This window comes from Panthera tigris, chromosome C1, assembly GCF_018350195.1.
Source record: "Panthera tigris isolate Pti1 chromosome C1, P.tigris_Pti1_mat1.1, whole genome shotgun sequence".
Classification (NCBI taxonomy): domain Eukaryota; kingdom Metazoa; phylum Chordata; class Mammalia; order Carnivora; family Felidae; genus Panthera; species Panthera tigris.
Window position 1 is genome coordinate 126,440,066 of NC_056667.1, and position 19,456 is coordinate 126,459,521.

Sequence of the window (19,456 nt, forward strand, 5' to 3'; positions counted from 1 at the left end):
GGCACAGATGAGGCTGGAGTGCCGGACCTGGTGCCCCAACATGGAGCTGTGCAGGGACATCCCACAGTTCAAGCTCATGAACGAGGTATTCACCATCGATGGCACCTTGCAGACCCTGAGGCTGAGGCTGTGGGAGAAACAGGACATGCTGCAGCTGCTGGTAATGACCAAGTGCCAGTTGGAGCGTGAGCTGGCCATCAAGGCCAACACGTTCTGCATCGACACGGAGAAGTGCATGAACATGCACAAGACCTTCCCCTGCACCCTGCGCCTGGTGGGTTACACCTGAGGGGCTGCCGCCGGCCCCTGGCATCCTGTTCAGTGCGGGTTCCCTGCTCAGCATGAAAATGGAAAAGGCAGAATGATAAAATAAAGTGTCATTTCCTCCCTTTCCTGCTATCATGGAAAAGACCCCAAACTATATATGTGTGTGTATATATATATATACATATATATGTGTGTGTGTGTGTGTGTATATATATATATATATATATATATATGAAGTGTGTGTATATATATATATATATATATATGAAGTGTGTGTATATATATATATATATATATATGAAGATCCCAAATAAATGTGCCCAAACCAAAAACAAAAAAAACAAAAACAAAAATAAAATAATAATAATAAAAAAAACACACCCACAAACATTCAGTCCATAAGAAATGCCTTAACAGATTTGGCCTTCTCCCACCTCTTGTGATCTCATTTCTTATCTCTGCCTTCATCTTCACTGCACTCCAGACACCCTGGACCTCTTCTAGCCCTTTAAACTCTCTATGAAAACCCTTCCTCAGGACTTGCATTTGCTATTCGCTCTGCCAGGAGTGCTCTTCCCTGGACATGCATATGCCTTACTCCCTACTTCGTGTCTCTGCTTAAACATCATCTTTTCAGGCATGGCTTCCCTGACTACCATCCACTTTGTACTAATTAGCCCTCCTCCACTTGTTCCCTCTCACTCTCTATCCCTTAACCTGCTTTATTTATATATACATTTTATAACTCTTATCATTTGACATTTGTATGGAGAAGGATCCTTGTAGGAAACAGATGACACATTCATTGGGGGTAATTTAATGAAAGAACTGTTTCCAAGGATGTGGGTAGAGTTAAGAGAACCAACCAGGGAAGGTTTAGCATCCAAGCTTTGGCCATAGTGGGAAGCTGTTTTAAGGAAAGCTTGGTGACCCTGAAGGACAAGGGAAGGAAGCTGATACTGTAACTCAGAGATAGCTGTTGCCATGGAAGAGAGGCCTTCTATTGGAATTGGCCTTTGGTAGAGGAACAAGTGACCACCTGGTAGAGAGAGGGCCAGGAGAATAAATACCTTTTTTTCTTGTTTTGACCTCCCAGCCCTTGCTGGTACCCCACATTGGCCAAACCCGACCAGGAGCCAGAGGTCAAGGAAGTTCAAGTGATGCAATAGATAGAGGTCAGCTTCTTGGTGCAAAGTGGAAAAGGGCAAAGAGTTGACCTGGAGTAGTAAATAGAGACTGTTTAGCACATACTATTTATCTGTTTATTTGTTGATGGTGTTTTTCTTTCATTAGATTGTAAGCCCCATAGAAGCAGGAACTAAAACAGTTCCAGGCACAAAGAAGGTGCTCAATAAACATTTTTAAAGTGAATGAGTGGGTGACATGTGGCATGTAGCAAGGTGGGCAGCAAGGTGTTATCTGTGAGGTCAGGACCTTGTGACCGTGTCTGAGGGTGGGAGGTTACTTGGAGAACCAGGAAATCTGACAGCCATCTGCAGGGGCAAATGGTCAAAACTGGACACAACAGCCCAGAGTAGGCACCCCCAAATTAAGCCAACAATGGGATTATGTAGGACACACAAATGTGCTGACTATGAGAAGTTGCCAGCTGCAGCAGCAACAGCAGCTATAGCAGAGAAAATTTGCTGGCAAAAGGAGGAAGTTCTTACATTAAAATCACTAGAAATCAAAAAACAGAAAGAGACTCCTAGAGCCTTGTAGTCATCAGGAAGATTAGCATAAAAAGCAAGAAGCAGATAAACTGGATCGATTCCCTTCGTGACATATTCATGCTTGGGGCATATGGTGCTGCCCTCTTACCTGGGCTTGGCACTGTAGCATTGGTTGGCAGACCTTGTGCCTTTCACATTTCTACACTAAAAAGAAATTGATCATATTCATGTTTTGTGATTTTTGAAAAGAGTCTATGGAAGATTTTCATAGAGAAAACAGAAGGTAATTTCTATTGCACACTACATAGCAAACAACAGCAAAGGTGGTCACCAGAGAAGTTTATTTGCTCCAATTCCTTTCTCTTTCTCCATCTCTTCCACTTTTCCCATCTGACAGCTCAGTTCAGTCTCCAGTTTGTATGCCCATTCAATCTACAAAGCAAGGTCCTCTTTGGAGGACAGCTCAGACAAGATCTGTTGCTGCCGGAGAAGGCCTCTTAGGGGTCTCACCCCCAACTCAAAGGAGCAAATAAAATATTTCTCCTGTATCCACAGTCTTCCTGATAAGAAGACCATAAATGGAATTTTCTCCAACTCATTACATGTACATAAAGAAGTTATCCAGTAGGTCATTCATGTTCTTCCTTCTCATCTCATTCATTTCATTGCCTCTTAAATCTCAAGTTAAAGAAGCCCCTCAAGTACTGTCAACCAAACATCCCAAGCCAGAGAGACTCACCAGTCAGCACTGATGTATGTGCTGAGGCAGGACAGTCCTGTCTGAGGCCTCCGGGCTGCCTGTTACACAGATGCCTGGTACAACTCAGGCACCAGCTGTGTTACACTGGAACTGGCTGGGGGTGGACACCAGAGCAAGAAACAATGCTCTGTAAGACTCTTTAGCCTCTCTGCAATACCAGAGTGGAAGCAAAAGATTGTGTTAAAATGCATAGTGGGGACATAACTGGTCATACTGGGAGACAGCACATGAATAAGAAGAATCAGCTTGGAAAAGTCTTCTGGAATATGTGGGTACCCAGGGATACAAGACACAGTTTACATGAAAAGCTGTAGTATAAGGCTAAGGTGCATTTCACCTGGTGGGGAGACATCTGAAGCCTCCAAGTTACTGAAGAACTTGTTGTGCTCACAGAGCAGAGGGACGTATTTGAGATTTCTGAAGTTATCTCAGCAGACGTCAATAATGAGACAGAGGGAAGGCCAGTCTGTCTGAAGCCATGAGCAGGGGAAGTGTAGCAGAGGGCCAGATGCTGGGGAGGAGACAGGTGAAGAGAAGGCTAGGGAAGCACACTAATTGGAAAGAACTTTGTCATCCTGCCCTTGTGTGGCCTTGACAGTGGTGTTTGATCTGGTATGACAGCCATGATCCAGAGTTGCAGTATTAACACAAATTTGGGTAAAGTCATACTTTCTCTGGAAATTCCCTGAAAAATCCAGTCGTTCTCAAAATTTGTGATATTTTAAAAATAACTTAGTGCAGAGTTCATGCACTTATTTATCCCCTGTGTTATGAAGGTAACTTCTTTCAACAAATTTACCATATTCACTTTTCTCTGCAAAGTTAATATAGATGTGCTCCATTTTCTGTGCTCTGGAGTGTATGACCAACCTTCAAAATCCTTATACCTGGCTTTCTCTTTGGGTCCATGTTGAATCAAAATAACCTTAGAATTGTATCAGTGAGGGTGAGATGGGCAGAGAAGCTGTGGCTAGGTCTGTATTCCCAGGGGAATCCACAGGGTTGGTTTATGCCAGTTGGCTGATATTCCCTAGCACTGAATCCTCCAGATTCAGAAATGGAGGATGGAGAAAGGCTCACATCTGCACTGAACTTAGACTGCTTTGAGCTCCAGGAGCTGGCACAATCCAGGGAGCTAGCCTGTGGAGGGAGGCAGAAGAACCGGCCTGCAGTTGAGTGGACCTCCTTAAACAGAGACATAATCCAGATCCACATGGGCCATGCAGTGAAATGGCAGAGCTGGACAGAGCATGGCGCAGACTGTAGATGGGTGAATTCCAGGAAGCCAAATTCCATTAATATGCCACCCTGCTTTATACTTCTAAAAAGCACTGAACAACCTGAATTTGGGCCTGGGAGACAGACTCTCACTGACAAAGTTTCAGCAGACTACTTTGAACTATTGGGAGTGTCCAAGGCAGCGAGCAAGGGGCAGCTGGTGGGCACTCAGTAGACTAACTTGACCGTGGGAAGCCTCCACACTCTGCCCTGAACACAACTGCTCAGCCCAGAGCAGCTGCTCAGAAAGGAAAAAAAAATAATTAAACACCACAAGGCTCCCTTATGGTTTAAGAGTCTCTTTACTTCCTGGTCTCACACAGCCCCCACTGGTATGTGGTGCTTTGGGCTATGATTCTTTGAGTTTCTGTCTCATTCAAGATGTCTTTGAAGCTAGACTCAGTGTAAGCCAGGCTGGGATAATAGAGGGCAGGTTGTAGCTTGATTTCCATTCATATTTACAAAGGTTGCTTAAAAAAAGAAAGCTAATTGTGGTGTCCCAATACCCAGGTGACATAAATGCTGTTACAAATTCCCTCCTTGGGCATGGTAGTTCTGGGTGGTCCTCTGTCCTCTGTCCTTGTTTCACCTTACCTTCTGCCCTCCCTTCTTTCCTCCCTTCCTTTCTGTTTTTCCTTTTTCTTATTCACATATTTTACATAGGGCCTGACCCTGTCACTACCCCAGGTTTGATTAACTTAGGCAAACCCTTCATCGTACCCAGCTGCTGATTTCAGATGCAGACCGGGGAGATAAAAAACTGTCAAGAGGGGAAAATGGATGAGCAGCAGATAAATGGGGAGAACTGCAATTTGCTCAGGCACGGCTTGCCACTTGCCTGGCTCATAATTAGAGGCATAAGAAATGTGTTTTTCCCCCTGGTTTTGGACTCTGTTTTCCTTTTTCAGAAAAACATCTGAATCCTGTCTTTAGTATGATCTTGTGCTATTTTGCTGGCAGTTCAACAATAGCCACCAACTTAGGGACTGCTGAAAGAAGGCAGCTATCTCTGCCAGAGAAAATGCATTCCTGAACCTGACATCTGGGTCTTGCAGCTGGATGGAAGGAGGAGACAAAAAAGAAATAGTCCTGAGTGTCATCAAAGGCAGTTGATGGTGCCAAGTGAGTATGGAAATTACATATAGTACAGATGCCATTTTCAACATCAGACAAATAATGTAGCTATTTAGGAAAAACAAAGATGTGCTTAGAAATTGATCATCCGTGTACGTGCAAATGAAAATGTTTGCAGAGTGATAGGAACGGGCTGAGTGCTCATTTCCAAGTGACTCACATTTTTTTCTGACTGCGTTCTAAAAGGGTAAGGCTGAAAGTAGTCAGATCCCCCCCCCTTTTTTTTTGAAAAGGAAGAAAAAAAAAACCTCACAGACACTTGCTACATGGATATTTAAGTTTTTCAGATTTATGCCCACTTTTCTTGTAGGTAGCACTCCAGATTGCTTTGTGTGATAGACAAGGGAATATGAAAGCAAGAAAGTACAGCCTGTTATCCACAGGCCATGATCAATCACAAAGAATTAGTTCATTGTGCCAGATTTGAGGGAGGAGGAGGAGGATGAAAGAGGAAATTGGAAATGCTAATGAGCATGAAAGCACCTTACTCCTCTTTCCTTTCTTTCCTCTTTTGAGTTAGATCTGTTCAAGATTAGAGGCTCCAGGATGCTAAGTGCCACCAATATTCAGGTTAGAGGCACAGTAAAGAATCACTTTTGGTGTATGCAGAGTGAGTATCCAGGGAAGGAAGTATGGGGCAAATACCAGCACCAGGCTCACCAGCAAACATTTTAGAAAAGGGCTCTATTATCTCTTCAAAATTAGCATTATTTGTAAAACACACATCTTCAGGGAAGAGGTCTTTTCTTTCAAAAGTGCCTTGCCAAGGAGAAGCCTGGCAGAAGATGGGAACTCTCTAGTCTAAGAGAGGACTTGAAACTGGGAATCTTATGTTTCTGTTCTAACAGGAAATACGTTTAAGTGAAGTGGTTCTTATTTTTAACTGCTCCTTTAAAAATCTTATGTTTGTTGATGTTTAAGGTGAAATCACAGCTTGGCAGTCAAAACAACGTTCTAGAACTTCTGGGTATTGAGTTCTGAGCATGCTCAGTGGTATCTCTAGAATTTCTTTATAAGGGGGCTTAGAGGTGGAGATTGGTTAGAATAGGGGTGGCCCGGGGACTTGGCTTCAAACTGCATTTGTGTAGCAAGCACACCATTGTCACTTAGACCTACAGTTATTTGTAGTGGCTTGGAGAACTTTTGAAGCTGAAACCCCTAAGCCTCTCCCTTGACATCACCACTGATCTTGTCTTGAGCTTGTGTTTCTCAAAGTAGGTACAAGAGGCATTTTGGAATGGACCATTCTTCTTTATGTGGGATGTCTCATGCTGCAAAACTTTCAGTGTCCCCAGCCCTGCTCACTAAGTGCCAGGCAACAGGAGGTGGCCATTGTGACAACAAAATAAAAAAATCATTCCCACATTTCCAAATGCCCTCACTGAAAATCATTAGGTTTATTTCAATCCTCAGGCAGCTACTTTTTTTTTTCCAGAGGAGAATTTGGATGAGAAATGAATAAACATAGGCATCAATAAGGCAGAGTCATGGGGAGTCTGTGTTACCTCCAACAGCGGTTCCATATCTTTTCCCCACTTCAATACATGCTCATCAGTAACAGCTCTCATTAAAAGGAAACATTAAAGATGTTTTCCATCTACAAGATGAGGATAGTAATTCACATTCTACCTACTTCATAAAGGGTTGTAAGGACAAACCTATAAATATAAAACCACTTTGAGGAATTTAAACCATAATAGATAAAATGGTGTGACCACTATGGAAGAAAGATGGAGTTTTCTCAAAAAATAAAAAATAGAACTACTATATGAACCACCAACCCACTTCTGGATATTTATCCAAGCAAACTGAAGGCAAGGTCTTGGGGAGATATTTGCACACCCATGTTCAGAGCAGCTTATTCATAATAACTAAGAGGTGGGAGTAATCCAAATGTTCATTAAGAGATGTATGTATAAATAAAATGTGGACAGAATACTTTTCTGAATATTATTCTGCCTTTAAAAGGAAGGGAATCCTGTCACATGCTACAATATGGATGAAACTTGAGGACATTATGCCAAGTGAAATAAAGCCACAATGCCTCTAGGCCTGATGCTGCTGAATTCTAAACCCACTCTCTGCCACTTGTTTCAGATCCACAGTCCTGGGTAGGAATATCCAGTGGACTGAGCTGAGTTCATGCACCATGGCTAATATGGTTAAGATAGTGAGCACCTGGCATTTTCAGCTTTGTGGTGGGAGACAGGCCCTACTTGCCATCAAGACACACAATGGGGAATTTCCCCAGCAGAGGAAGGGGACTCAGACGTTGAACAAATGACAGAGGTCCATTATGTATATTTACATTCCCAATCCAAAGCAATGTAAGAATAGACAAAAATCTTTCCCAAGTGATTCTAAGTCACTTTCCCTTCACCTCTACTGCTATCATTGTATATCTTGCTGTTTTAGAAACAATGATTTTGACAATCATTATATTCTATTGTCTTAAGTCCTAATGGCAATGAAACCATCATCAGGGCTGTGGCTAACAGTGAGAAAAGCTGCCTAAATTCTGACTGCATCTACAGGTCTCCCCGTGGGTTGGACTAGAACGAGGATGCTCCCAGATCCAAGAATCTGAGACCATATCTTAATCAATTTAGTGGGAGTATATCAGGGCTTATACAACCATCAAAGGCCAGAAATGTGGACTTGGGAGTGGGCAGCAAATAAAGCAGCCCCCGAGGGCTGAGAAGCTGGTGTTTCAGCGGGAATGGTTTGGCCATTATCACCTCTGGGGCTGCTGGACTCTGCCAGGATTCCACTACCATTAGAAGATTTTAGCCACCCCTTCTTAGTCAAGATTTAAAGGTCATGAGCCTTCCCAGTCCACTTGTCTGTACCTTGATTCCTGAGAGTAGCAAGAGGGAAGATCTGGCTTCAGCCTCTCTCTTTTCCTAAGATTACTAAAAAAAGAGAAACTTCCCCTAAATAGGAAGGGAAGCCAGATCCTGTACAGTAAAAACCAAACCAAAACAAAATCACATAACACACACACACACACACACACACACACACACACACGCATGTACAATACTACTTTTCTAGCAAGCAAAGCAGTGAGTAGTCCCGTTTATATTTTGCTTTGGCCTTTTTGATCCTACATTGCCCTGTTTCAGGTTCTGTCTCTAAAATTTGGAGTCCAAATGATCTGTCCCTGTCTCTTCTACTGGTTCCTGTTCTTCCTCTTATCTCCTGTAGTTGTCATCAATGCTCACCAAATATTTTCATTTCTGTTCCCTTGGGGGTACATGATTGTATTATACTTTCTCAATCCCCTTGGGATTGAATGTGGACATATGTTTTATTTTGGCCAATAGAAGGGAAATGGAAGTGGCTTCCGTGAGGAAGCTTTCAGAATCTGTACCTGATTTGCCACACTGTCTTCTCCCTGACATAGTTGGTGATCAATGAAGCACTTGTCCAGATGGAACCTCTGTCAGTCTGGGTCCTTAAGGGATTATGGTGAGTGAAGCCACCAGCCAACTCAGTGGACATGAAATGAATCTTAATTGCCTTTATGATTTTAGGGTTGTTTGTTACTGGAGCATAACTTAGACCATCCTAACTGATGTAGCTGACACTTCCCCTCCCTCCATCTCCAGCTGAGCTTCTCTGAAGATTATAGATCTCCCCCCCTCTCTCTCTAACAGCTTCAGCTTTTACCTCCACACACTAAAGTTGCATTTCCTGCTTCCTACTCCCACTTCCAGTTTCCACTTGGATACCTCTAAATTTGCAAAACATGCAGGGGTGAATTCCTCCCAGAGTCAATTCTTTGTATAACTTCTCTATCTGTGTAGGTCACTATCAATTTTCTAGCTACTGAGTTCTAAATCTGAGAGATCTCTTTGACTCACTCTCTGCCTTCATCCTTGCTTCTCATTAGTCACCGAATCGTCTCTCATCTTCATTTGTGAGGTCTCTTGAGTTTAACTTTAGTGCCACTTACTATCTACCTCATAGTCTCTCTTGCATGTAGTGAAAGGCATATGAATCAGTGCACTATATTCATTTGCTAGGGCTGTCTTAACTAAATGCAATGAACTTGGGGTCTTAACTCACAGAAATTTATTTTCTCACAGTTCTGGAGGCTGGGATTCCACAATCAAGGTGCTGACAGGTTTGGTTTTTCCTGAAGCCCTTCTCCTTGGTTTGCAGACAGCCGCCTTCTCACTGTGTTCTCACAGAGTTTTTCTCTGTGTGCACATATCACTGGTATGTCTCTCTCTTCTTATGAGGACACCAGTCATTTTGGACCTTATGACCTCATTTAACCTCAGTTGCCTCTTTAAAGGCCTTATCTCCAAATACGTCCCAGTAGGGGTTAAACTTCAACATCTGAATTTGGGGAGTAGAATACAACTGAGTCCATAAGAGTTCACCAATCAGTCATATTGGGATCAGGCTTTGACTCAGCAACTAGTGAGGGAAAGATACCATGCCAGAAATAGTGGTGCAAGCCAAGGCCATTATGAGCTCCTGGTTTAGAAGTTACAGCAGGGCTGGCAGCAGTGGAGATTGGTCTGAATCAGAGTTCCAAGCCCAAACATTGCTCAGAAGGTGCACAAAAATGGCTGTACAAACTGATATGCCTGATGCTTGGTGGTAGCAGCTTGTGGTTATCACATCAGACCAGTTCTGCAATGAGGTGGCATTATTTCCAAAGTTCAGCTTCAATGGTGATTCTCCAGTCCTCTTAACAATTCCATTTTGCCTTATGTATATGATGTTTATGGTATGTAGTAAAATAATAAGGCCCTTGTAGCTTATTTATTATAAATATTCAGTATGACTTATATGTCCATAGAAAGTGTTTTGTTCAAATGTTTTCTAAAATACTCATTGAAATAATAGTGATTTGGCCACTTTCAAGAATAAGAAAACATCTTTGTGGTTGAGATAATCTACATATTAGAATGGCTTGGCCAATTCTAGATCTGGGTCTCCTGTATCTATTACAAAAACTTCCTTTCTATTTAATCACTTAGAATTGACTTCCACTGCTTGGAATAAAAAATCCTGATGCCTAGATTATGGTTACAAGCTCCCAACCTGCTCCTTTACTCTATCTTAAAAATCATTGTCAAGCAAATATTCCTAAAACACTGCTTTCATAATGACTATCTCTGTCTACAAATTTTTAGGGAGACCTGCATGTTGTTATGTTAGCTTTTTGTCCTCTCAGTTGCAAGTGTCAACATGAATTCAAATTGACATAAGCAAAAAAAGATCATTTATTGGCTAACATAGCTGTCAAGTCCAAAGGGATAGATAAAAGTTAAGGCATTCAGGCATAGCAGCATTTAGGGCCTCCAATTAAGTTTTGAGGGCTGTGTCTTTCTTCATTCCCAATTCCCTCCCTCCCTCCCTCCCTCCCTCCCTCCCTCCTCCTTCCTTCCTTCCTTCCTTCCTTCCTTCCTTCCTTCCTTCTTTTCTTTCTTTCTTTCTTTCTTTCTTTCTTTCTTTCTTTCTTTCTTTCCTTCCTTCCTTCCTTCCTTCCTTCCTTCCTTCCTTCCTTCTCTTTGTCTCAACAAAACTCTGATGGGTTTTTCTTGAGTCATGTGTTCTTCACTGGGGCAATCAACGTCCAGAGGATGGGATTCCAGTGGGCCAGCCTGGGCTGTGCACTAGCTGCTAATGTGGGAGAGGTGGCCACAGTTCAGTCCCTCTAGGTCAGGGAATGCCAGTTTCCCCAAAGGAAAAAAAATGTGACAACAATAATTTCAGAAACACACCAGGTTTTGTGGGCAGCATATTCTCTAGCCCTCCAAATCACACTGGCATTTTTCCTGTTCTGCCGGGGGGGGGGTGGTCAGTGCTGGTGTTCTGGACACTAGTGATGACCTTGGGCTTTCTTAGGAGGAAGCTGCCCATGTCTGAGGTAAATAAGCTTTCTCTGGAAGTGAGTGGAGATTGTCCACCTGGGTGAGACAGCCATGTGCCGTGTTTCTGCTTTCCACCCTATCTCACTGCTTTTGAAGCTAACTGAATTCACTTTTTGCTAGTTCTGGCAGCATCACCAGCCCCTTTTTCTGCTCACAGCCCTGAAGGAGGCCTTATGTGGTCTTTTGACAGCCCACTCCTTGCACCCAGGGAGAATTGGACCCATTGTTTCATGGGGTTTCCTTTAGGCTAATCTGAGGAGTGTGAAAGAACCCATTTAGAGGGGTCTGATGAAAAAGGACAAAATAAAGATCAAACCCAGACACAATCAAAAGCTGTTTGTTAACAGGCAAGATGTTCTTCAAAGCATTTATCAGGAGCCAGGGGAGACTTATCTTGCAGCATTATGTGGAGAAAGTAGGCGGGTCTGAGGGCATTCATTTGAAGTTCTGAACAGATGACTGCTGGCCTGGCAGCTGGGTTGGGAATTATCGGCAAGTCTCTTGGGTTAAGTGGGCAGCACTCGTAGATAAGTGTCTGGGAAAAATAACAAGTCATGTAATAAGTAATGTTTATTGGGAAAGTCCCCCAAACCTCCTGTCCTTGCACCCACTTCCAGGAAGGAGCTACATGCTGAAAGTTTCCTTATCCTGAATCCCTGGTTTAGGAAATTGAGCTATTCTGGTGTCATATAAGCCTTGTACCTATTTTTGAGATGATAAACAAATGCATGGAGGCATTACCTTCCTCAAGCTAGCACTAGACTGGGACAAAATGGTACTTGCAGGGCTAGCCTCTATAATGCCTGCTATTAATGGTGATAGGTAACATTTATTGAATGCCTACCACATGCCAGGTATGTATTGTGCCCACATGATCTCATTTGATTCTCACCACACCCTAAACTCTTATTAACCCCATTTTATAGATGTAGGAACTGAGACCCTGTGAAATTCATGTAATTCACTTAAAGTTGCACAGCTAATACATAGTAGAACTGGGGGCTAAAACTCTATGGCTTGCTATATCCAGAGCCTGTGCTCTTAATTGCTTATCCTACTGCCATTTTAATGAGACCCACCAAAGACTTCATCTCCCTTTTTCCTTAGAAAATGGGAACTGAGTTTTTCATTTGAAACTTCAGTCCCAGATGGAGAGACTGAGGCACATAGAAATTTAATTAACTCAACTGGAACTGTAATGGTTCACAGGATTGACCGTAAGAGATAGATTTTTTTTCTTATTGTAAAAGACAAGCTATGAGTCAAACACCAACAGATTTAAGGACATGGGGTGGTGGCAGAAAGGATACCCAAAATGCAGAGTTACTCAGATACCCATTTGAGTTAATGTTTGTAATGATTCCTATTAGCATACACGTGTTTTAATATCACTCCTTAAAAGAGCAACTACAAATTGTGTTTTCCCAAACAGTAGCCATTGTAACATGTAGCTATTTAAATTTAAATTAGTTAAATAAAATTTAAAATTCAGTATTTCAGTTCTGTCAGCCACTTCTCAAGTGCCCAATAACAGATACAGAACATTCCCATCATTGCAGAAAGTTCTGTTGGACGGCAGTGCTACAAAACCTCCTTTGACCCATGCTCCACGCTACTTACCACACCATTTCTTGCTGTTCTCTGCAAAACTCCTTGAAGAGTCAGGTCTACTGTTATCTCCCCTTTCCCCCCTCCCTTTCTCTCCACAGTCTACTGCATATCAACCACTTCACTGAACATTGTCTTTCCAGGGTCATTAATAATCCACATTTGCCCAACCAGAGGTCAATGTCCTCACCTAGTCTGTCCTCTCAGTGTGGGATGCTGCTGGTTACACTCTCCGTCTTCATACACTGCCTTCTCTGAGCTTCTGGAAGACCATACTGTCTTGGTTCTCCTCCTACCTGAATGGGACACCTGGCAGTCTTCTTTACTCCCTTATCCTCCCCAGCAAGACCTGTCATTACAGGGTCCCTGGAGCTTGGTCCTCAGACCTCCTGTCTTACATATCTACACTCTCTCCATGGGTGATCTCAACAACCAAAAGCAGAAAGCACAGCACTCATCTCCTGGGCTTAAAGCCCTACAATAGCTTTCATTTGCAACCAGAATAAAATCCAGAGTCCCTACTGTGGCCTTCAAGGTCCTGCATGAGATAGTTTCTGCCTTCCTCTCCCTCTGTTCTATCTGTGTTGGTTTTCTCTCTGTCTTTTGGCTAGGTTATTTGCTCTTGGCTTGGAGCCATAGGATTAAACTGCTTTCCTCCAGATCTTCCAATGGCTGATGCTTGTCATCGTTTGGGTCTTTTTTTTTTTTAGTTCATTTATTTATTTTTGTGAGAGAGAATGAGCAGAACAGAGTCAGAGAGAGAGAGAGAGAGAGAGAGAGAGAGAATCCCAGGCAGGCTCCACCCTGTCTGTGCAGAGCCTGATGTTCCCATGAACCGTGAGATCATGACCTGAACCAAAATCCAGAGTTGAATGCTCAACCCACTGAGCCACACAGCTGTCCCATCATTTGGATCTTAATTCAAGTATCACCTCAGAAAAGTCATCCTTGACCACCCAAGGATCCGGCAGCTGTCCTCTTCACACACTAATATACCTTGTCCTATTTTATTTTATTCATGGCATTTATTAGTAATTGAACTTTCCTTATTTATTTATGTTTTATGGTCTGTTTTTTGACATTGGCATATAAGCTCCTTGAGGGGCAGTTCCTCTATTTCTCTTACCACTCAGTACCTACTACAAAGTTTGGCACATAGTAGGTGCTCAATTAAGGCTTCTTGACCTGAAAAGTTACTTGACTAACAATTTGGCCAGGAGTCAGAATGGGGATACTAGGACTATAACAGACTCCCTCGAGAGTCAATCAGAGGCAGAGGAAGGACATTAGTGGGATGTACATTAGTGGGATGTACAGCTAGGAGTAGAAAACTTTGTTGAAGGAGCTTTTTGCTTCTAGCCAGCTGGACATGGCTCATGTTTTAAACCAATTTCCTTATATTTTATAATGCTACGTGTACCTTAAGAATGTCAATTTCTCTTAATCTTTTTGCTGATTTCCTCTGAAAGATGCTAACCCAACATCAGTATGCCTTTGGACAAACCATTCATGGACCTTGGTTTCTCCATCCATAAAGCAATTTGGCTTTGGTAGAGAATTCCTACTTTCTCTCAGCATTCTATTTCTAATTGCCTGATGTCACTTTAAGGAACCTTAGATTATACTCTTTCAGAAAAGCAATTTAACAATAATTTATAAAAGACTTTAAAAATAATTTCACTTCTAGAATATATCCTAAAGAAATAGTCATAAATTTGAACAGAGAGTAATTCACAATTATGTTTATCTTAGATTTATTAATAATAATTAAAAAGTCAGAAACAATTTAATTAATCAACAGTAAGAAAGGCTAAATAAAATCAAATACTTGTGTGTTTGAATATTAAAATATTAGAATATTAGAATGAAAATTCCAAGAACTGTTAGAAATGAAGATTTCCCCCAAAAATATAATAATGAGGAAAAACTTTATAATTCTTGTTAAATTATTTATAATTTTGATCTATAAAATACCTGTGTTTATGAAAAGAAAACCTGGAGAAAATCAAAACGTAACTTGCAGTTATCTCTGGACATGAGATTAGTCTTCTTTTAATATTTGTTATTATTTTCTTAGGCAATGAGCATGTAGTTCTTCTTACAGTCAGCGAATTACATTTTTAGGCAGGAGGAATGGATTCCAGTGTTAGGAATTTGGAGTTGGAAGTCTCAGGTTCAGTACAGTTTAGCTCAACACATATTTACTGAGTGCCTTTTATGAGTCAGGCACTGTTTCATGAGCTGGGGATAAAACACGGAGAAGGCAGAGTCTGGCCTATGAGACAGACTGAAAATTGAACATTTGCCTGGAAGATTATCACAGTGTGCTATGGGAACAGGGGGAAGCAGGAGAGGGTGTTTGGAGAGAGTGGTGAAGGAGACACAGTGCTTCAGGAACAGTGTCCTGAAAGTTCTGGGTCATGGTTCTGGTCCTACTTACTTGTTCCTGACTTTGGGCCAGTCATTCAAACAGTCAGCCTCTCAGTTCCCCATCGTAAAATGCAAATAACACTACCAACCCTCTCTACTAAAGTAGGTTGTGATTTTTTCAGATCATATGGAGACAGAGAATAGGAATGCTTTTGGCACCTGAGAAGAGCTATCAGGGGCTTATGGATTTAACCTAAAGACAGCAGGAAGTAGAAGCCTTGATTTAATGATTAACAGTTCAGTAAGGCCTGAGGCCAGTTGGATGACAATTCTCTTGTGTCTTGAGTGAGGTTGCCACTTCTCCCTTCCTCTGAGCCTAGCAGCTATTTTGTGGTATGTTATCACTCCAAAAAAAAAAAAGTGCAAAAAAGCTAATAGGGGTCTAAAATGGGTCTGTGTAGGAGAGTCTGTGCTTCCGCATTGTAATGTCCTCTCCTTCTCTTTCCTGGCTTTAGCTCTGGGGGTGACCTTCTTAAATCATCATGTTTTATGACCCAGAGGAAATTGTGCTGCAGTTAAGGACCCCCATCCCTATTATTTTGAAATTCACAAGCCTGGGTACTGCCTGGAATTAGACTGGAGGACATGTAGAGCTAGTAGCATTGATGTTCAGTTTGCAGCTGTTGAAGCTGGATTCTTTTGTGTCAGTGGCATCTCCCATTGGCCCCAGTCCCTGGGTCACCACATGTTTCAGAACAAAAGGGAAAGGCTGAAGCTCCTCCTGGCATGGCCAGATCTCAAATCTGCTTACTCAGGAAGGCAAAGCCACCAGAGATGGGATTTGTAGTTCCCTAAGATAGTCAGTGAGTCTGCTTTTTCTGCTCTTCTTTTGGGGTGGTCTGGCTCTTTCCTAGGGATCCTTGCACAGAATAATTGGTTCATTCTCTCTCAGTTTCCCTCTCTTCCTCTGATCTTTCTCCTTTTTATTTCCCCTCTCCTCTTCCCTCCCTTTCATTTTCAACAAATATTTATTGAGAATCTATTATGCTTCTGGCATTGTGTTATGCACTGCAGGGAAAACAAATGGAAAATGCTGCCCAAAATTTTATTTTATTTTGTTTTTAAGTTTATTTATTTATTTTGAGAGAGAGAGGGAGGGAGGGGCAGAGAGAATCCCAAGCAGGCTCCATGCTGTGAGCACACAGCCCGATGTGGGGCTAGAACCTATGAACCATGAGATCATGACCTGAGCTGAAACCAAGAATTGGATGCCCAACTGACTGAGCCACCCAGGCACCCCTGCCCCCAATTTTAGATGAATACTCTGGAACTTTCAGAGAGCTGTCACTACCAGGCAAGATGATCAGGTTAGACTTCATGGGGTTCTGTCAGTAAGGTTCCATGGGAAAGGTTTTTTTTTTTTTTTTTCTCCTGAGCTTTATAGTAGAGCTACAGTCTGGATATGCAGAGGGGAAGTGGAGAGAATGGCCCAAACAAGGCATGGAAGTGGGGACCAAGTGCAGTGGAGGTTAAGGTGCCAAGATGGACAGCCTGCCTTTGTCTCTCCTGTCTCTCACAGGGGATGGATAAAATCTCACTCAGCCATGAGAATTCCATTTCTTAGCATAAAACCTTCCCTTCCTCTCCTGATTCTGAAGAAGTAATTCTGTATGGTTGGGCTCTTCCAAAACTTTTAACCCACTTGCTGAAGAATTTTGGCATAAAAAGATGGCAGTGGAAACATTAATACCTACAGTGCAAAAAAGGTCTTTCCTTTTAAGTTACAGAAAGTATTAGCATCATACTTAGCAACACCCATGTTTTTTATAAGTCTGCTCTTTATAAGTCTGGACACTAAATAAAACCATTTTATAATTTCTGCCCCGGACCTTAAGAAGTTTCATTGTACACTTCTACAGACCAACAAGTACTTTGAGGACAGGCACTGGGTCCTTATTACGCTTGTAACCTAATACAGTGCTTCATAAAGTTTGTTGACTGACAGCACTAATGTGAACAGACACATAAGGGCATGTATTCTGAAAAACCTAGATAAGAATAAAGTGGTAGCAGCCATATTTCCCAGGAAGACAAATTGAGGCAAAGTACATGAAGAGCTTTGCTTAGTCTTTCTGCCAGAATTTGACAGAAATTCTCTTCTGAATTTCGGCCCTGTGGCGAGCTCGGCATGGCCTTGGCAGAGTGAGGCCTGTCATGTCTACCACATGGTTGCTTCCCTGCAGTGCCAAAGGATGAGGCCATTTGGAGACAATCACCTTCTGTCTCTGGGCTCTGACATCTGGAAGGTGGACGACCAACAGGCCTTGGCCGGGCCTCCTGGCCCTCCAGCTTGCCGCATGTTTGTTGGAAGCTGCTTCTCAGGAGAAGAGTGTGGCGGTGAAGGTCACCTTCTGGACAAATAATTCCGGTCCAGGGGCACCAGGTGCAATAGGGAGTGTGAGGCAATGAACAAATGAGCAAATGACTTTGTCTTAAAAGAAAATAAGATTTCAACAGAGCTGTGAGTGTCCTTTGCTCAACAGGATTGGCACTCTGTAGAGAAATGACTGAGGGTGGCTTGGTTAGAATCCAATTTTAGTAATTAGTTCTATTCACAGTAAGGCATGTTAATAGGTCCCATGTTGAGCAGGCAGAATCCCCTGCCTCAGGTGCCAAGTGCCAATTAATGAAATCAACTTTCAGGTCCCACAGGTAAACAACCATTCTCTATCCATTCTCTTGGAGCTGTAGGCAGGCATTTCCCTGAGTAGCACAGATCATGGATAAATAGACTGTAAGCTCCAAGAAGACAGGAATCATTCTTGTTTTGTTCACTGCCATATTCTCAGTTGCCAGGCTTATCCCTAGCATTTGTATCAGAATGCAGAAAAAGCAAGTAATTTTTCCTCTCCCTCTATTCTTGCCTTTTGCAATAGGACTTTGCAGTTCCTGGCCTTGGGACTTGATTTGGCTACACAGTATGAAAGAAGCTCATGATCTCAGTTCTGAGCCTAGACTTTAAAAGCCCTTGCACACTTCTTCTTCTCTCCTTGAACCCTGCAGAGCCTCCGTGTGAACAAGGTAGGGCTGGCCTGCTGAACAAAGGACATATAAGCCCATTCATTCGCTCATCACCCCAGCTAACAACTAGACAACCCCTACAAATATAGTGACCTTGATGATCAGTAGCTGACCATGGATGCATGAGTGAGTCTAACTGAGACCGGAAGAATTTTCCAACTGGGTCCAACCCAAAAGGTCACCCAGGAAATATGAACTAAGGAAATGGTGATTGTTTCAAGCCACGAAGTGTAAGGTGGTTTATTATTAGTATTATAAAACTAATATATTATATTAGTATAATATAATTATAGTAATGATATATAGTATAATAATATAGTATAATATTATATATTATATAATATTATATATTATATATATATATATATAATATATATATATATTATAAAAACTAATTAGGTATCCAGTATATATTTGCTGAGAGATAAATGGATTATTGATTAAATGCCAACCAGTCTTAGCTTGCCCAGATACAATCTTTTATAGTATTGTTTTCCTTTTTTCCTAACACTTACCACAAGCAGAGTTATCTTGTGCCCTTATTGGTCTGCTTATTTATTTACTATCTTCTTTTAAAGTATGTAAGTTCCATGCAGACAGGAGGATATCATGTCTATCTTACTCATCTTTCAGTTCCTATGGTCTGGAGCAGTTCTTGACACATTGTGGGCTTTCCAAATATTTACTGAATGAAAGGGTGGGGCACCTAATGGGTTATCAATAAATATTTATTGAATGAAGAGTGAATAGATTTCCATTAATATCACTTATAGTGAGCCTAGATGAGCAAAGAGCTTGGGAAGTGGATATCACATGTACTGGCTAAGGTATCCTTCACTCTGTATGTTTTCCTTGACCCTCTTAGTGTCCCTGACTGGGTCTGAAAATTAAACTGACGAAGATAGATTAACAGGAGAGAAGCAAATTTATTTAATATAAGTTTTATTCACAATAGCTTTCATAAAGAAATGAAGATCTGGAGGAATGGTTCAACCTGAGTATTTTCATGCTAGGTTTGATGAAGGGTGGACAGTCATGTAGAAAGGATGGGGCAAAAAGCATGAGGTAAATGTAGTAAGCTTGGAGAAGCTTAGCAAGGCCTGTTCTGATTCTTCTCTGCATCCCTTTGTTTTCAGAGGTAAGGATGCTGCTTTTTTCTGGGTACAGGGAAAGCACCTCCTCCATGAGGGTTTTATGACTTGTTTCAGGGGAAAAAAGGGAGGGGGGAGCAACCTTCTTTCTTCTACTTTTTTCTCACAATCCTTCAGCTTAGAATATTCAGTATACCAAGATGCAGTGTGTTGTGAACCCCATCATCCTTAATTTTTTTTCTTTGTAAAGCACTTATTGAAGTGCTTATTGACGCCTGGCAGGTGAAAGTAAAGAACTGT

General features: G+C 41.9%; 1 long non-coding RNA gene across 1 annotated transcript in view; it reads left to right on the plus strand.

Annotated features, from left to right (window-relative positions):
• LOC107181251 overlaps window positions 1-19,456 on the plus strand; it is a 100,303-nt gene that overhangs the window by 79,522 nt on the left and 1,325 nt on the right. Inside the window, exons 4-5 of the long non-coding RNA XR_006220675.1 lie at window positions 4,887-5,100; window positions 17,921-18,065. This is a non-coding gene — a long non-coding RNA (uncharacterized LOC107181251). The remainder of the gene's footprint in view (window positions 1-4,886; window positions 5,101-17,920; window positions 18,066-19,456) is intronic.